Genomic DNA, 9,585 nt, shown 5'->3' with positions numbered 1-9,585 from the left:
CCTGCCTCCAGTTACAGTTTAGCTCTGACTTATAGGGCTGAGCTACAGAAGCCTGCCAGACTTGAGCCACGGGCAGGAGACAGCACACAGCACAGTCTGGTGAGGGCTGAGGGGGCCAGCAGAGAGATGATGAGGCAAGGCTGGAGACACAGCCCAGACATGAGTCCAGCTGAGGACTGGTGGGTAACCATCCTGGGGTCTCTGCTGCATGTTTCCTGGTGGCATCAGAAATCTCGGCCACACTGTGTTCTCTTCCAATAAAATCACAAAGAGCACACAAAACATCTCCTTTAAACAAAAGTCAGCCACATAACAGAATGAAATCATCACTCCAGAAATAATTGTAAAAGAAGACTCCACAATTCATGCCAGCAGCCTTGACAATAAGTGGCCCAGTCAAAAATTCACAAGATGATTCACCATAATGGCTGAAAGTTTCAGGTCTGGGGTCCAACTTTGTGGGTGAGAATCCCATCCCAGCAACTACTAACAGTGTGACATTAGCCAGGTTCTTTAACCCCTCTTTGTCTTAGTTTCTTCTGTAAAGTATAAGGATCAATGAGATTTTATATAAAACCCTTAGTGTAATACTTCACCTGTAGGAAGACTTCAGTACTTGTGAGCATTCAGCACTGTTTTTTCTAAACAAAAGCGCAGGTATATTGGCATCACGCATAACCAAGTGTTGTAATAATAAAGAACTCCTAAAATCAATGAGAAATAGAATCACCCCAATACAAAAGAAGGACAGAAAGCTTCTGAAACAAGCAAGTCAAAAACAAAGAAACCCAAATAGTCAATGCACACGGAACAAAAATGATCAATCTGACCTGTAATAATAAAAATACAAAATAACAACACACACACACACAAAACCAAACAGAATATGTGAAATTTAAAGGACTACCAATATAATGTGTTGGCAAGGATGTGGAGCAACTGGAACTCACACGCACTTCTGGTGGGAGTGTAAACTGATACAACCACTTAGACAAAAGATTTGGAAGTATCTACAAAAACTAAATATACAATCTGACTCAACCCTTCCACTCCTAGGCACATATTCCTTGGGTGTGGGTGTTCATGTCTACCAAATGACATTACAAGAATGTGCATTAACAGCCCCACACTGAGACAACCAAAATATCTTTCCACAGACGAATGGTTTATCCATGCAGTGAGGTATACGCAGCGATGAGAATGAGAAAACTACCAATACACACCAACACAGGAGAATCTCACACACATCACGCAGAGCAAAAGAAGCCAGACACAAAACAGTAGGTATTGTACATTTCCACTTATATGAGGGTCAGAAACAGGTAAGACTGTTCCAAAGTGAAAAAGGCTAGAATAGAGATTACTTGTCATCAGGGGACATTAGCTGGGAGAGGGTACAGACAGCCTTCTGGAGTGGTGGAAATATTTTGTACCTTGATCTGGGTAGTGGTTACATGGGCATCTCTATACACAAAAATTCATTGAGTTGTGCACTTAACATGAGTGCATTTTCTGTAAGTTGTGTCTTCACAAAAGGTAAAATTTTAAAAAAAATAAATAGTAATGAGATGTCGGCCAGGCACAGTGGCTCACACTTGTAATCCTAGCACTTTGGGAGTCCAAGGGGGGCACAGATCATCTGAGATCAGGAGTTTGAGATGAGCCAGGCCAACATTGCGAAACTCCGTCGCTACTAAAAATACAAAAGTTAGCCAGACATGGTGGCACGTGCCTGTAATCCCAGTTACTTGGGAGGCTGTGGCAAGAGAATCACTTGAACCCAGGAAGGAGAGGTTGCAGTGAGCCTGGGTGACAAAGTGAGACTGTCTCAAAAAAAAAAAAGAAAAAAAAGACATAAAAGTGACTCATCAGAGCTCCATCCATCAGGCTACGGGCTACAAATGTGGCTGGGCCACGTGGACAGAAAGACACACGGCCTGAGTGTGGGAGAGGAAAACACACTGCTTTCAGAGAGGTGGAATTAGGGGTTTCCCTTTCCCTTCTCCCTCAAAGCCTTTTCCAATGAATCTAGAATTTTTAGTTTCTTAATAATGTTCCTGTTGCTCTGCCATCTAGATGCAAAGGAGATCTATTCACAATATCTCCAAGAATGACCTCCCTAAGAGCAGCAGAGTGCTCAAGGCCTGCTTTCCCAGGGATTCATTTTCTTTTTGCTTTCTTTTTTTTTTTTTGAGACAGAGTTTCGCACTTGTTGCCCAGGCTGGAGTGCAGTGGCACAATCTCAGCTCACTGTAATCTCTGCCTCCTGGGTTCAAGGATTTCTCCTGCCTCAGCCTCCTGAGTAGCTGGGATTGCAGGCGTCCACCATCAAGCTGGGCTAATTTTTTTTTTTTTTTTAAGTAGAGACGGAGTTTCACCATGTTGGCCAGGCTGGCCTTGAACTGCTGACCTCAGGTGCTCCACTCGCCTCAGCCTCCTAAAGTGCTGGGATCACAGGCGTGAGCCACCGTGCCTGACCAGGGTTCATTTTCAATGCTGTTGACACGAAGGCTAAGATTGCAGGGGAGGTCACAGTTTTAGGATCTCAGCTTTGAGAATGCTGCCTTTTTAACCCCTTTGGCGTTTCCATCTTATTGGAAAAAGGGCAGGCAGGAGGGAGGGAGGCAGCTGGGCATTCTTCCTGTCCAGGGGCCAGCTCTGCCCTCCTGGTCCTCACTCCCAGCCCCGCTCCTTCCTTCCCCTGTTCTGTGCCTCTCCTATCTACTCCTTCCACATCGCTAGCCACCTCACAGGCTCTTCATGGGGCTCAGGTGAGATAATGCAGGGTGAAAGTTCTTTGTAAACGAACGCATCAACTCTACGTTCCATTTGCTGTTATGATCTCCTGTGTCTTTGTTCCATTTGTGCAGGTGACCTGTCCTCTCGCCAGTCCCCGTCCCCTCACCCCCAGTTTCATGGATAAGGACCAGCTGTAGACTCTGCCAGGCCTTGGGCAGTGTTGGTATCATGCTTGGAGGTGCTGCTCAATTATGCAACCCACCCTTCACCCCCAGCCAGAGCCACAAAGCCACTAGGGCACTGTAGCGGTTTGTTTATTTACTTACTTACTTATTTATTATTTTTGAGACGGCATCTCGCTTTGTCACCCAGGCCAGAGTACAGTAGCACGATCTTGGCTCACCACAACGTCCGCCTCCCAGGTTCAAGCGATTCTCCTGCCTCAGCCTCCCGAGTAGCTGGGATTACAGGCACACGACATCACGCCCAACTAATTTTTGTATTTTCAGTAGAGTCGGGGTTTTCCCATGTTGGTCAGGCTGGTCTCGAACTCCTGACCTCAGGTGATCCACCTGCCTTGGCCTCCCAAAGTGCTGGGATTACAGGTGCGAACCTCCGCTCCGGGCCCCAGTGTGCCAGTGTAGCGCGGTGAGGCACAGAGCCTTGCATGAACCGGCACTTGGGGGACCCCGTGACGAGGTCAGAGCGGGTGAGAGGCATGCACCAGTGTGACTGAGCCGCTCGCTGGGACTCTGGGGGCAGCGTGGTGTGGCTTGAGAACAAGGAAGTGTCTGCAAGTGGATTCAACTGCAAGACACTTTCCCGGCCCACAGGGTGGAGGGGTTGCCTGCACTTACCAGAGACAGTCCCCAGGTGAGCTTGATAAGCTGAAAGAGACGCTCAGGAGAGCCCTGACGGCGCTCCCCAGGCTGGAAAGGACAGAACTCCACACTGGCACTTTCATCTTCGAAGTTCAGCACCTCAGTTAAGTAATTAATAGGTCTGGTCACGTTCACAGCTCTCCAAAACCGACTCTTGGAAAAGCTCTGCTTTTCTTCCGGAAGTGTTTTCATGGCAAGCCCACAGAAGCCCCCTAGGAGGCAGCCTGTCATCCAATAATCACTTCCTCTCTCAGACCCAAATTCCAAACCCGCTCAGCAATGGGCAGGGCAGCCCTGAGCCATGTCCAGAGATTGGGATCTGCTGCCTCCTGGAGGATATTCTGAGTATAAACAATGAGTACAAACAATGCGTTCAGTAATAGGAAGAAAACAGCTGTTTTTGTCCGAGGAGTGTCTGGCATGCCCAAGACTTCTTAAAGACAGGAAAATATTAACCTAGAGCATAACAACCCCTTTCTCTTTTCAGTCAAAACCTAGACAGACTGTGTTGATATTAAGTTAACAAGTTCCATGGGCTAATACCTTCCGAATGAAATGAGAGTGTTCTTGAATTAATAGATGAAAACTCCCCTTCATACATCAGAGAACTAAGGAAAGGTAATTGCCCTCAATATTTATTTTCGATTTGGAAAATCCAAAGCAAGAAGGCTTTGAAGAAGTCAAGATCTGATTATAATTCTAGGCTCGGTGCCAATGGGATAAATTGTCTGGCAACTTCTTTTGCACAGCTATCGACTCCATTTGCCTCTGACGCCAAGCGCCCAGCATGGCACAAAGCCTCACAAAGTGCTCCTAAAAGGGTGTCATCCCCACACCATTGATAAGACTCAGAGTCCCCATGGCCATAATGCAACCCCCTCCTCCCCGGGTGGCTGTTGTCACCTCAACCCGCTAAGAGATCGGGAAGTAGGATTTGCCAGTGAGGAGCCTGGAGCCTTCAAGCCTGTTTGGCCATGGTGTTCTTGTGATTTAGTACCCTGGACTGGCAGGTCTGGGGACTTTTTGCTCTAGACAAACTTTTTAAATAGGCCAGGCGCAGTGGCTCCAACCTGTAATCCCAGTGCTTTGGGAGGCTGAGAGGGGAGGGTTTCTTGAGCCCAGGAGTTTGAGGCTGCAGCCAGCCATGATCACACCACTGTACTCCAGCCTGGGAGACAGAAGAAGACCCTGTTTCAAAAATTTTTTTTAATAAATATAAATGTTAAAAATAAAAAACCCTAACGCACACACACACACATACATGCACACACACATATACATGCACACACATGTACACACACACATATGCATATGCAAAGTGTATGCCCAAGCTATACTCTCTTTACTTGAGTTTTAATTTACAGAAGTTTCAACCTGGCCAGGGCCAGAATCATGGAGAATGGGCTGGGAATGGGTCTGCGGAGGTTCCCGAGGACATGTTTGAAAAGCATTCTCCACCTGGGGGAGCTGGGTCAGAATTAGCACACTCTAGGAGAGTTGGGCAACAGCCAAGAGCGGGGCACACCAGCTCGACTAACCGAGCCTGAACCAGTGGGAAACTCCTTATGGCAGTGATCACTGGAGCAGGCAGGGTCATGGCTGGCTGGGGCTCCCACCTCCGCCCCTCCCCAAGCGCAGGTGGGCACGCCATGGCGGGGCTGGGGAAAGGGCCTATGGCCAGGGAAGCACAGAATGACAACAAACAAACAGTCAAGGCCTAACAAACAGAAACAGCAATGCAAATTGCCTAGAAAATGGAGTGGCAGTCACTGTAGCTGGCATTGCCCAGACTTTGGTTGGCTTCAGGGTGACAGGTCAAGAAGGCAGCTCCTCCTGCAGGCCAATGAGTTTGCTCCAAGAGCAGCGCTTTCCAGCTGACGCCCAGAGTGACCCAAAGGCTCTCCCGGAAAGTCCAGTTCGAAGACGATACAGCTGCCCGTCGTGGAGCAACCTGCCCAAAACCGCAGGGGGAAAAAAAATCCAATAACCAAATCCCAGTGACCGCACCCTGTCTGCAGTTACTCAGAACTCACTGGCCAAGGTCCAGGGAGCAGACCGAGTCAGGCTGAAGTCTATCCACATTTAATTTTCAATTGAAAATGGAAATAAATCAAGCCAAGACAAACCCAGGGCCTGATTTAACAGCATCAACTGCCATGGCAAAGACATTGTCATGGGGGGGTGCCACAGATCAGCCACCACCACCCCAGGGGAAGGTTGACACCACCACATCCAGACACTATTCACTCACCTTTCATACCGAAGCTCATCCACTGCATAGCGGCTCAACGGCATTGCTACTGTTGTGTTCTTTTTACAGGTGAGGAAGCTGAGGCACACGAAGTTGAGTGACTAAGCTCTCAGTGTAAATGGTGGGGCGGGTTTGAACTCATGTGTCTGGCTCTTTGGTTCTACATGCGTTAATTCTGATTATGGTGAAAGTCTGAATGGCTAGAAATAGTTGGAGTTTGTGCCCGGAGGACAGCTGCAGAGAAGTGACCGTGGCTGACCCTGGGCAGCAGTGCTTGGTCTTGCTGGGAATCGTCAGGGCCTCTGCCAGCCTTCCCTGGGGGCACCAGGTGAGGTTATCATGGATTGGAGGTCCTCTGTACCGGAGGCAGGACACAGACACCATGAACAGCTCCAGGCAGGTGTTCATTCGCTGGCGGAACGTTTGCGATGTGCTCAGCCCTGCTGGGGGTGGGGGATGTGGGAATATTTGCACTGTTGGGTTAGGCAGGGCTCAGAGGGGAAGGCATCATGGAAGAGGATTTGTCTTGAGGAAGGAACACAGGAGACATGGCCGTGCCATAAGAAGGAAGAGGCCTCTTTTTAGGTCAGGATTTGACATCAGAAAAGAAGAGATCACTCCAGGGAAGGGCCAGGAGACCTGCCTCCCAGGGCAGAGAACGCCCCACTCCAGCCCCTCCTGGGGGAACCCTCTCCAGCTGCAGACCCCAGGGTGGGTGAGCAGCGATGTGATACCTTAGATGGATCCCACATCCCCTTCAGAAGCTAACGGTGTTTGGCTTTAGCCGACAATGCGTCTCCGGGGTGTGCCTCATTTCCAATGTCCAGCGTCCTGGAGTCTTGAGGTGGCACCTTGAGGGCTACCCTTGTTGCCCAACCTCATGTTTCCCTCTAAGGGAAAGGCTCGTGCCCCCACTGCCAGGCAGCCCCTGACACAGGGGACTCTTGTGAGCAGGTCAACACGCAGCATGGATATGCGGAGGGACTCAGAGGTCTCTTGGTCGTGTCCCCTGTGTCTAATCCCCATTGCACAAGGAACTTGACTTCTCTGAACATTTATTTCCTCCTCTAAAAGATGGCCACCATGAGGCTGGATGCCTGTGGTAAGTAGAATTTTAAAAGATTGATTTAGTAAAATATATACAATAATAATAGGCTTGGCTCGGGGTTTGCAGGGAGAGTGCGAGCTTTGGGGGAATGCGACACATTTTTGGGTATTAGAAGATGACAGTAGGCAGAGCAAGATACCCTAGAGGACAGGCCAGGAAGTCCCCTCTGCAATCTGCATGTCTGGAGACTTGCAAGGCAAGACGCAGGTGAATGAGAAGCAGGTGAAGGTAGAAACAGCTCTCCTGTCCTGGTGACTCCTCTCCTGGGGTAGCCGGTGCTCCTGGGTCTGTGTTGAGCCTGCTGCGTAGAACTTGGCCTGATGAGATACAAAGGGAGCAGCAGGAGTGACAGGCATAGTGAAAAACTGAGCATCCTACAGACCTAAGTTTGTGTCTTTGTTTTGAAGCTCACCAGCCTTGGACCTTCAGACAAATTCCCAGACTTCCTATCTGCAAAGTGGGGTCAAGAGTCCTCAGAAGGTTTGAGTGAAGAACACAAGAGATAATGCATTAAATGCCTGGCACACAATTCATCCATTCGTCTTTGGGTATTCCCTCTTTTTTTGAGATTTCTTTCTATTTGTATTTTTTAGAAATAGTGTCTTGCTCTGTTGCCCGGCTGGAGTGCAGTGGGGAGATCATAGCTCAATGCAGCCTTGACCTCCTGGGCTCAAGCAATCCTCCGACCTCAGTGAGGGGGTCTATGTGTGTTTAGGCATGTGTGCATGCTTTGGGGGAGAACCTTTCAAGAGGTTAAGAGCCACTGCTCTGAAAACAACGTCTCCCTCAAAGACCACCATAATCAGGCATGTAGTATGTCTCGGCGGTTGTCCCAGTATAGCAGCACCTGAGGGTACGTGAGTGTGCAAAAGTGGTGGCATTTGTGGCGGCCTGAGAACCCACCAAGTTGGGCTAAACACTACTTTTACAAGTGATATGCATCAAGCTCTTTTTAGCAGGCACTTCTGGAGCACTATCTTCCTGGGCGCTACTGTATCCAAACACTGGCCATCGCAGATATTTTTGTTAATCCCTGTTATGCAGGTGGAGGCCTTGACAGTCAGATATTTTGTGGCTAGTCCAAGATTGCTCAGCTGATAGCCTGTTGGCCTGTTATGCAGAACCCCTGCCTTCAGGTGACACTGGGTCCCACAGGCATGGTAAGGGACCTCCAGTCTGAGCTACTCACTCAGTTGGTGGAGGTGACAGAAAGGAGTCCATGATAAGGATTCTACAGCCTCCCTGGCTGGAGGAACACCTGGTTCCCTCCAGGTCTCCCACTATTCTCCCTTGCTCTTCCCTTAGACCAGACACTGGTGTCAGTGGCTTATTTAAAAATTGTTCCTTTGAATGAACACTCTGGGTCCTTGGCCAGAAGGCAACAAGTGCAAACTTGGTAATGGCTCAGTGCCCGCCATCCTCCTGAACTCCCCACACCACACGTCACAGTCCCTTCTATCCAAGCAGGAATCACAGAAGGAAATGGGTCTGCTCAAAGAGAGAAAAGGTCTCTGATGTGAAAGGCAACGGGAAAAGCAGGACCATGAAAGGAACCGATCTCTGGATGGCCTGAAAGCTAATGGGCTTGAGGGGGGCAGGATTGGGAATGGTAAGATACCAGGACAATGTGGGGAGGGAAGAGAAGGGAGAAGGATGGAAAGTAGGGACAAGTAGAAGTTTAAAGGTGGTTGCTCTCTGCTGGGAGAGCCTGCCAAGCTGGAAGCACAGATCCCTCAGATCCCGGACACTGGAGTTCCTTCCTCTGGGGAGCAATGGGCAGGCGTATGCTGCTGACCTTGTGCTCATGACCTGCATGTCCACAGCCAATGTGCTGCTGATGGAATCTGAAAGGCTGGCACTGGAAGATGCTTAGTGGAGGGTGACATGGCCCATTTCAGAGACAAGATTGAATTGAGCCCTTTAAAGGACTGGAAGGGAGTGCTGGACTGGGAGAGCCCCAGGAGGTAGAGACCACATCTTATTCATCTTTAAATTCTCAGGGTCTACCTCTGGTATATAAATGGATGGATGGATGGATGGATGGATGGATGGATGGATGGATGGATGGATGGATGGATGGACTATGGGGCAAATTGATGAGTGGATGGATGGATGGGTGGATTTGTAGATGTGTGGGTGGATAGATGGATGGGTAGATAGGTGGGTGGATGGATAGATGGATCAGTGGACAGGTAAATAGGTGGGTGGGTGAATGGATGGATGGATAAATTATGTGGTAATTTGGTGGGTGGATGGATGGATGGTTGAATGGATGGATGGATAGGTGGATGAATTATGTGGCTTGGTGGGTGGATGGATGGATGGATGGATGGATGGATGGATGGATGGATGGATGAGTCGGTAGATGGATGGATGGTTAGACAGGTGGATGGAGGAATCAATGGATAGATGGATGGCTGGATTGATGAATGGACTGGTAGGTGAATGGATGAATGGATGGATTTTTTAAAAAGGAAGTCAAGGGTAGATTCACTTCTGATGTACTCTAGGCCTCTTTCCTCATGCATCAAGTAAGGCAGGTCCATTTAATGATCTCTAAGACCACTCCATACTTTGTCATTTCATATTTTTTATGGTCTCAAGAT

The sequence above is a fragment of the Mandrillus leucophaeus genome, unplaced genomic scaffold, assembly GCF_000951045.1.
Source record: "Mandrillus leucophaeus isolate KB7577 unplaced genomic scaffold, Mleu.le_1.0 Scaffold582, whole genome shotgun sequence".
Lineage (NCBI taxonomy): Eukaryota > Metazoa > Chordata > Mammalia > Primates > Cercopithecidae > Mandrillus > Mandrillus leucophaeus.
This window is presented reverse-complemented; position numbering follows the sequence as displayed.